Source organism: Otolemur garnettii, unplaced genomic scaffold, assembly GCF_000181295.1.
Source record: "Otolemur garnettii isolate 467f Iridium unplaced genomic scaffold, OtoGar3 scaffold00145, whole genome shotgun sequence".
In the NCBI taxonomy this organism is placed as follows: domain Eukaryota; kingdom Metazoa; phylum Chordata; class Mammalia; order Primates; family Galagidae; genus Otolemur; species Otolemur garnettii.
In genome coordinates, this window is record NW_003852540.1 from 3,383,322 (window position 1) to 3,393,133 (window position 9,812).

General features: G+C 45.4%; 1 protein-coding gene across 2 annotated transcripts in view; it reads left to right on the plus strand.

The window, feature by feature from the left end:
• The first annotated feature begins 4,659 nt into the window (after nucleotides 1-4,659).
• METTL16 (methyltransferase like 16) overlaps nucleotides 4,660-9,812 on the plus strand; it is a 94,145-nt gene continuing 88,992 nt past the window's right edge. For both annotated transcript variants that reach the window (XM_003799076.3, XM_023518736.1), the window contains exon 1: nucleotides 4,660-4,817. The gene's annotated coding sequence lies outside the window, so the exon portion shown is untranslated. The remainder of the gene's footprint in view (nucleotides 4,818-9,812) is intronic.

Genomic DNA, 9,812 nt, shown 5'->3' on the forward strand with positions numbered 1-9,812 from the left:
AAAAAAAAAAAAAAAAAAAAAAAACCCGTTTCTGTGCATACTAGCAGACAAAGTCGATGCTCACTCATTGCTCTTTTCTCTTCTGAGCCTCACACAATCCCTGGGGAGTTGATGTGCCTAATACTGGTTATTCCCATTTTATAGGTGAGGACCCTGAGGCTCAGAATTCTACAGGCTATAGGAAAAGCATGGCGTCAGGGCCTCAGGTTTCTTCCACCATGAGTGAAGGAGAACTGGGGTGTCACTTGGCAAAAGAATGAGCAAGAGAGGGATGAAGGGAGGTGCTAGGCTCATTTTAATGATCAGTTCTCCTGGGAACTAATAGAACCAGAACTTATTACCACCAGGAGAGCAGCAAACCATTCACGAAGCATCTGCCCCCGTGACCCAAACACCGCCCCTGACGGCTCCACCTCCAGCATTGGGGATCAAATTTCAACATGAGATTTGGAGGGGGAGGTAATCAAATTAAAGTGGGACCCTTAGGGTGGGCCCTAATAGAATATGACTGGTACCCTTATAAGGAGAGATTAGAACACAACACCAACAAAACAAGCCAAGACCACCTGCAAGGCTAGAAGAGAGGTCCCATAAGAAACAAAACCTCTGGGCGGTGCTTGTGGCTCAGTGGGTTGGGTGCAGGCCCCATACGCCGAGGTGAAGGGTTCAAACCCAGCCAGGCCCCGGCCCCAGGCCCAGCCGAAGTGCAACAAAAAAATAGCCAGATGTTGTTGTAGGCGCATGTAGTCCCAGCTACTCAGGAGGCTGAGGCAAGAGAATTGCCTAAACCCAGGAGTTGGAGGTTGCTGTGCTATAGCACTCTACTGAGGACAATAAAGTAAAACTCTGTCTTTTAAAAAAAAAAGAGAGAGAGAAAAAGAAACAAAACCTTCTGAGATTTGATCTTAGACTTTCAGCCTCCAGAATTGTGAGAAATAAATTTATGTTGTTGTTTAACTCACCTAGTACTCTGCGGCCTAGCAAACCAATATAGCCTCCTTGGTTAAGTTTATCCATATAGATTTATTCTTTTTGATGGTATTATACATTATAAATAGAATTATTTTCTTTATTTCCTTTATGGATTGTTCATTTCATGTAGAAATACAATTGATTTTTGTATGGAACTTTGCTGAATTTGTTTATTTCTAAGAGTTATTTTGCTGGAATAGGGTTTCTACATATAAGATCATGTCATCTATGAATAGAGATAATTTTACTTCTGTGTTTTTTTGCACTCTTTTTTGTTTTTTTTCTACCCTGGATAGAGGGCCGTGGCATCATCATAGCTCACAGCAACTTCAAACTCCTGAGCTCAAGGAATCTTCCTGCCTCAGTCTCCCAAGTAGCTGGGATTATAGATGCTTATCACAGTACCTGGCTAATTTTTCTATTTTTAGTAGAGACGAGGTCTTGCTCTTCCTCAGCCTGACCTCAAGTGATCCTCTCACCTTGGCCTCCCGGAGTGGTAGGATTACAGGTGTGAGCCACTGCACCTGGCCTTTTCCACACTGATTTGATCTTCACTGTGTCCAATCCTACTTTCTAGCCCATTTGTTGAGTTTCACTTTTAGGTGTCCTGTTTTTAATTTCCAATATCTCTAATACATTCTTTTTCACATCAGCCTCTTCTTGTTTTATGAATGCAACGTCCTCTGTCAATATAGTAATTAATATTTACTTCAAAGGCCTGTACTTGCCTAGATGATTCATTTTTTTAGGTTGTTAATTTTTTTCTTGTGAATTTGATGCTAGAGTCAATATCTGAGGCAATCTATTATTATTTTTTTTTTGAGACAGAGTCTCAAGCTGTTGCCTTGGGTAGAGTGCCATGGTGTCACAGCTCACAGCAACCTCAAACTCTCTTGGACTTAAGTGATTCTCTTGCCTCAGCCTCCTAAGTAGCTGGGACTACAGGTGCCTGCCACAACACCCAGCTGTTTTTTATTTTTATTTTATTTTATTTTTTTGAGACAGAGTCTCACTATGTCGCCCTGGGTAGAGTACCCTTGCATCTGGTCCCAAATACTCAGAACGCTGAGGCAGGAGGATCACTTAAGCTCAGGAGCTTGAGGTTGCAGTGAGCTATGATGATGCCACTGCACTCTAGCCTAGGCAGCAAAGTAAAACCCTGTAAAAAAAAAAAAATTGTGGGGCGGCGCCTGTGGGTCAGTGAGTAGGGCCCCTGCCCCATTACCGAGGGTGGCGGGTTCAAACCCGGCCCCAGCTGAACTGCAACAAAAAAATAGCTAGGTGCTGTGGTGGGTGCCTGTAGTCCCAGCTACTTGGGAGGCTGAGGCAAGAGAATCACCTGAGCCCAGGAGTTGGAGGTTGCTGTGAGCTGTGATGCCACAGCACTCTACCAAGGGCAATAAAGTGAGACTGTCTCTTTAAAAAAAAAAAAAAGTGTAAAAATGCCTAAGATAAAAGCCACAACTAAAGACAGAAAACTTCCTTTGGTATCATGCTACACTGGTATAACCCAATGAGCCATGCCTTCCATAATTGGAAGGTACCCTAGCATAGTTCTTTCCCCTTGAATCTGAGATAGCCCTTTGACTTGCTTTAACGAAGAGTATGATGAAACTGCCAGTTCTGGACCTAAGCCTTTTTTTTTTTCTTTTTTGGCCGGGGCTGGGTTTGAACCCGCCACCTCCAGCATATGGGGTCAGTGCCCTACTCCTTTGAGCCACAGGCACTGCCCCCCATAAATACTTTTTTTTTTGAGACAGGAGCCTCAAGCTGTACTCCTGGGTAGAGTGCCATGCCATTTCAGCTCACAGCAACCTCCAACTCCTGGGCTCAAGCGAGTCTCCTGCCTCAGCCTCCCAAGGAGCTGGGACCACAGGCACCCACCACAATGCCCCGCTATTTTTTGGTTGCAGCTGTCATCGCTGTCTGGCAGACCCAGGCTGGATCGGAACCCGCCACCTTGGGTGTACATGGCTGGTGCCTTAGCCACTTGCGCCACAGGCGCCGAGCCTTTTTTGTAGTTTTTGGCTGGGGCAGGGTTTGAACCCACCACCTCAGGCATATGGGGCCGGTGCCTTACTCCTTTGAGCCACAGTGCTGCCCCTGGAGCTAAGTCTGAAGAAGATCTAGCAGAAGGGTGCCTGTAGCTCAGTGGTTAGGGAGCCAGTCACATGCTCCAGAGCTGGTGGGTTCCAACCTGGCCCAGACCTGCTAAATAACAACAATAAAAATAGCTGGGTGTTGTAGCAGATGCCTGTAGACCCAGCTACTAGGGAGACTGAGCCAAGAGAATTGCTTAAGCTCAAGAATTGGAGGTTGCTGTAAGCTATGATGCTACAGCACTCTACTGAGGGTACCAAAGTGAGACTCTTGTCTCAATAAAAAAAAAAAAAGATCTAGCAGTTTCCACTTTTGCCGTTTTGGGAACCCTAAGAAAATGTGAAAGAAATCTGTCTACTCTGTTGGACAAATTACCCGAAGGGCCACATGGAGGAGAGAACTTGAATTAGGAGAGAGACCCAGCTATTTCAGCTGAACCAAGCCCCAGTTGATGCTATGATCACTGGTAAGTCCAGCAGAACAGCTGGGCCTAATCACAGCCCAGACTGAAGAACTGTTAGAAATAAAAGGGCTGCTTTTTTTTTTTTTTTTTAATTTAAAGAGACACAGTCTTACTTTATCACCCTCGGTAGAGTGCTATGACATCACAGTTCACAACAACCTCCAACTCCTGGGCTTAGGTGATCCTCCCGAGTAGCTGAGACTACAGGCACCTGCTACAATGCCCAGTTTGTTCCAGTTTGGCTGGGGCCGGGTTTGAACCCACCACCCTCAGTATACGGGGCCGGCACCTTACTCACTGAGCCACAGACGCTGCCCGGGTTGTTGTTTTAAGCTATACCATTTTTAGGTGGTTGGTTAAACCGTAGGTAATGAAAACCCTTCCTCACTTGGTGCCCGTAGCTCAAAGGTTAGGGTGCTGGCCACATATACCAGGGCTGGCGAATATAAATGTCTTAACACAATAACTAAGAAAATGACACGAAGTCTATGTTAACCAGTTTGATGAAAATATTTCAAACTGTATATAAAAACAGCACGCTGTACCCCATGACAGTATTAATGTACACAGCTATGATTTAATTTAAAAAAAAAAGAGAGAGAGAGAGAGAGAAAAGAAACCGGCCCAGCCCTGCTACAATGACAACTACAACAAAAAAATAGCCAGGCGTTCCGGCGGGCGCCTCTAGTCCCAGCTACTTGGGAGGCTGAGGCAAGAGAATCACTTAAGCCCAGGAGTCTGAGGTTCCTGTGAGGTGTGATGTTAAGGCACTCTACTGAGGGCGACATAGTGAGACTCTCCTCTGCAAATGAGCCCTCTCTTCCCAGACTTGTTGCAAAATAAGCCTCAGTTGCACGCCTCCAAACCTCAAAGTCTCCCTCCTTCATCTTCATATTACCCGCCCAACCTCAGAGAGTGTGATTTAATAAGTATGGAGAGGGAGGAGCCCAGAGAGTTAACTCTTTTTTCTTTTTTTTCTAACAAGGTCCTTAGCGAATTCAAGCACAAGTCCCGTCTTGCTACACTGCAACGGTCTCCTACTTTCTGCAGGGAGTTACAAATCCCAAGTATCGCGACAGTTTCTTCTCCCTTCAGGCTTTTCTACAAACCCCGCGATAGTTACTTGTCCAATCACGAGGCCAGATGGCTTCACAAGATGGCGGCGCGCTGGAAGCGTAACACCTGCGTTTCTAGGACCTTCCTGCTGTGGGTGGCTTGAGATTCTGGGGTCGCACAGGCCCACTCCAAAACACGACGTCTGCTAAGGACGTCGGCCTCAGAGGTGGGTCTTAACAGCTGTCTTGTGGGTACCGTCATGGGTTAATCAATGGCTCATCCAGGTTCCTCATTCTTGGGTTTGGGGCTCGTGTGTTGCTGCTCATTTCGAGGTCTAGGGAGAGAGATTTGATGGGGGTGTGCGTGCGTGCGGAGCGGTGTTGGGGGTGGGTGGGCGAGTGGGAGGAGTTGGCGAATAGAATAGAGACGAGGATTCCAGTAGGAAAGACCCCGAGGGTTTTAGAGAGATCTTAAACAGGCGGGAAGACCCCTGGGGTTTAGGGAGATGTTACGGGGCGTGGAAAGAGTGGAGTAGGTGGAGTGGCTGAGTAGTGGAAGTGGCTGAGTTAGTGGAAGTAGGTGGAGTGGAAGTAGGTGGAGTGGAGTAGGTGGAGTGGCTGAGTAGGTGGCAGTGGGTGAGTTAGTGGAAGAACTCAAAGGGAGAAAATGTAGTTTGGGATTGAGTTGGGAGGGATCTGTGCAGAAGGAATTCGAAGTTATGAAATCGGAATTTAGACTATTTTCTAGGTTTAGGCGTTAAATGGCAGTTGAACAGGGTTAATGGTCAGGAGAAACCAAGGAAATGGAAGCATGAAGATGAGAAAAATCTCCGAGAATTGGAAATGTCAGACTCAAGAATTAACTACTCTAGCTTTCTGGACTAACTCAGATAATCCGGAAGAAAAAGTTCCCGCTCTTGGGCTGAGCTTTTTTTGAGGCTCAAGATGGGGACTACCTACTGAGAATGAGGGTGCTATGTATTTCAGCGGCCTGAATAGTCAAGAGTTCCATCATGTTTTCAGTCAACAAATATTTGAGAGCCTGCTCTTTCGGATAGTTAAAAGAGTTCCGTTGTGCTTTCAGTTAAATATTTGAATTTTTCCTCTCCCAGGCACTATTTTGCGTGTTGGGATGTGGCAGTGAACAAGACAGACAAAATATTTTTCTCTGTCAGGGCAGATTTTAAAAAATAAGCAAAACATATGGAATGTCGGTTGGTTAAATATTTTGTAGAAATCTGAAGCTAGGAGGGGAAGACAAGGAGTCTGTTCATTCACTGCACATTTAAATGGGGTGCTTTTTTTGGTAAAGACATGAACAAGGTGAGCATACCTTTATGTATATGTTTCTGGGAGAGAGTCCATGCAAACTGAACCAAAACTGCAAAAACCCTGAGGCACAGGTGTTCTGGCTTGATAGAAAACAGGAAGGATAATAATTGTGGCTAGAACAGAATGAGACACTAACTATGGATACTAGGTTAGAGGAAAATACAGAGTACTATGCAACAGTGCTAATGCCAGATAATAATTGACACCCAAGGAATGTACTACTTAGCTAAGAACCCATTGCCTGTATTGGGAGGATTTTAGGAAAGAAATGGTTTTATTGTCTAATTCTGCATCTGTTCTGACCAAGATTGGGTAATGGGGCAGTACCTGTGGCTTAGCGAGTAGGGCGCAGGCCCCATATACCGAGGGTGGCGGGTTCAAACCCAGCCCCCACCAAACTGCAACAAAAAATAGCCAGGTGTTGTGGCAGGCACCTGTAGTACCAGCTACTCAGGAGGCTGAGGCAAGAGAATTGCCTAAGCCCAAGAGCTGGAGGTTGCTGTGAGCTGTGACCTCACAGCATTCTACCAAGAGTGACAAAGTGAGACTCTGTCTCTAAAAAATAAATAAATAAAAAATAAAAAGATTGAGTAATGAAGTAAAGGAACTGAATTTACCATATCTGTAATTTGTTTTGGTTCACATATGCTCTGAGTGTCATGTTACATGTACACCAATGTCAGCTATGTAATATTTAGAATCTTCCTTGATGTGTTGCAGAGCCCTAACACACTAGTATCTCTTGAAATTACTGTTAAGAGTACCTTTCTCTCTTTCTTTTTTTTCTTTGAGATAGTCTTCACTTTGTCCCCTAGGCTAGAGGACAGTGGCATCATCATAGCTCACTGCAACCTCAAACTCTGGCAGTCAAGCAATCTTCCTGACTTAGCCTCTTGAGGTGCTGGGACTATAGGCATTCACCACCACACCTGGCAATTTTTTTCTCTTTTTAGTAGAGACACAGCTTGCTTTTGATCAGGCAGGTCTTGAACTCTTGACCTCAAGTGACCCTCCAGCCTCGGCCTCCCAGAGTTCTAGGATTACAGGCATGAGCCATTGTGTGTGGTCACCTTTCTTTTTTGCTGCTTGCCAGAATCACAAGAAAGGAAAGTGGCTCCACGCTCGTAGTTCAATGGTTACGGCCAGCCACGTACACCAAGGCTGGCGGGTTCAGAGCCTGGCCTGGGCCAGCTAAACAACAATGACAACTGCAACAAAAAATAGCCGGAGTTGTGGTGGATGCCTATAGTCCCAGCTACATGGGAGACTGAGGCAAGGGAATCGCTTAAGCCCAAGAGTTTGAGGATGCTGTGAGCTGTGACTCCATAACACTCTACCTAGGGCAACATGGGGAGACTCTGTCTCAAAAAAAAAAGGAAAAGCATTTTCCTTTCCAATTTTTTTTTTTTTTTTTTGGACTGGGGCTCACCCTAGTTTTATGTTTCCTTCTTTCCTGATAGTCTGTAAGAAAATAAAACTTGTAGGCTTGGCGCCTATGGCTCCAGTGGCTAAGGCGCCAGCCACATACACCTAAGGTGGCGGGTTCGAATCTAGCCCGCCCTGGCTGCAACCAAAAAATAGCCAGGGGTTGTGGTGGGCGCCTGTGGTCCCAGCTACTTGGAAGGCTGAGGCAGGAGACTCACTTGAGCCCAGGAGTTGGAGGTTGCTGTGAACTGTGATGCCAGGGCACTCTACCCAGGGGGACAGCTTGAGGCTCTGTCTCAAAAAAAAAAAGAAAAGAAAAGAAAACTTGTATATACTGAATTTTAGTGATAGTGGGAGAGGCAAAAGATTGTAACCTAGTGTGCCGAAAAACTTTCAGGTGAACAGGGCTTGGTGACTTAAGGCTGTAATCTTGGCACTCTGGGAGCCTGAGGCAGGAAGATGGTTGGAGCTCAGGAGTTACTGAGACCAGCGTGAGCAAGAGCAAGACACCAATCTATACTAAAAATAGAAAAATTAGTGGCTCGGTGCCTGTGGCTCAAGTGGCTAAGGCGCCAGCCACATACACCTAAGGTGGAGGGTTCAAATCCAGCCTGGGCCCACCAACCAACAATGATGGCTGCAACCAGAAAAAAAAAAAAATAGCCAAGTGTTGTGGCGGGTGCCTGTGGTCCCAGCTACTTGGGAGGTGGAGGCAGGAGACTCGCTTGAGCCCAGGAGTTGGAGGTTGCTGTGAGCTGTGCCACGGCACTCTACCCAGGGGGACAGCTTGAGGCTCTGTCTCAAAAAAAAAAAAGGAAAAATTAGCCAGGCATTGTGACAAGTATTTGTAGTCCCAGCTATTCTGGAGGCTGAGAGAGGAGGAGCACTTAAGTGCAGGAGTTTGAGGTTGCTGTGAGCTGGGCTGACATCATGGCCCTCTAGCCTGGAGCAACTAGAGTGAGAATCTGTCTCAAAAACAAAAACAAGAAAAACTTTCAGGTGACTACTAATTCTTTTAAATTCTGAACTGTGTATTTATTCAACAAATATTTATTACATGCTAGTTGTTAGGGGCACAGTGATGAATAAGATGGATATGGTTGCAGTCTGGTATGTGTGTATGGGGTGTGTGGTGTGGGTATATATAAACTACACACATAATAGCTCTGAAGGAAGAGCACAGGGTGCTTTGAAAGCTTAATAAAGTGGGTATCCTGATTGGATGTGTAGTTTCAGAGAAAGCCTTCTTAGGAAAATGATGCTTAGGGTGTTATTTGAAGGGCTAGTGGGCTTTCAGTGGTGAAAGGAGACAGTGGAAGGTTGAGGATAATCTTGCAGGCAGTAAGAATAGCAGATGATGGAACAGATCACTGTGCAAATGGAGAAAATGGAAGACGACCAGTATGTTTAGAGCATAGTGCAGGCAGGGGAGTGTGGCAACAAATGAGGTTAGAAGGATAGGCAAGGTCTAGTTCGTGATTTTACACTTCATTGGCCTAACAGCTTCTCAAGCCACTGCAGGGATTTAGTGTGGGGATTTTCAGGTTTGCACTGAGGGGGATAACTTGGCTCTTGTCTCTTGGGTGAAAGATGGATTACAGGGGCAAGAGTGGTTAGGGAAATCAGTTCAAAGCTTTTTTTTTTTTTTTTTTTTTTTTTGAGACAGAATCTCAAGCTATCGCCCTGGGTAGAGTGCTCTGGTGTCACAGCCCACAGCAACCTCCAACTCTTGGGCTCAAGCGATTCTCTTGCCTCAGCTTCCCAAATAGCTGGAACTACAGGCACCTGCTACAACGCCTGGCTATTTTTTGATTGTATTTTTTGGCTGCCATCATTGTTGTTTGGTGGCCCGTGCTGGATTTGAACCTTCCAGCTCCGGTGTACGTAGCTGGCACCCTAGCCGCTTGAGCTACAGGTGCCTGGCCAGTTCAAAGTTTTTATTCCAATCCCAGGAAGAAATGATAATGATCTGGATCAGAGAGGTAGAGTTGTGAAGGATGAAAAGTTGGATAGGGCAATAATTGAGAAAAAGAGAATATTGAAGACATGGCGTATGTTCTAAATGGGGGAGGCAGAGTGGAGAAGTTGCTAAACATTTCTGACTTATGCACCACAAGAAAAATAATCATTAAGAGAGGTAGAGTTGTGAAGGGTGAAAAGTTGGAAAGGGCAATAATTGAGGGATAGAGAATATTGAAGACATGGCGTATGTTCTGAATGGGGGAGGCAGAGTGGAGAAGTTGCTAAACATTTCTGACTTGTGCACCACAAGAAAAATCATCACGTATTCAGTGAGATAGGGAAGTTTAGGAGAGGACCAGTTTGGGGTGGGTAGAAATGATTTAATTTTGGACATGTTGTACATGAAGTGCTTTTGAGAACTATGGCAGGCAGTTAAATATGTGATATGATATGGAAAAGTCTGGATTGAAAGCAATTCTGTTTTGCAATTGGTTGTTTAATTT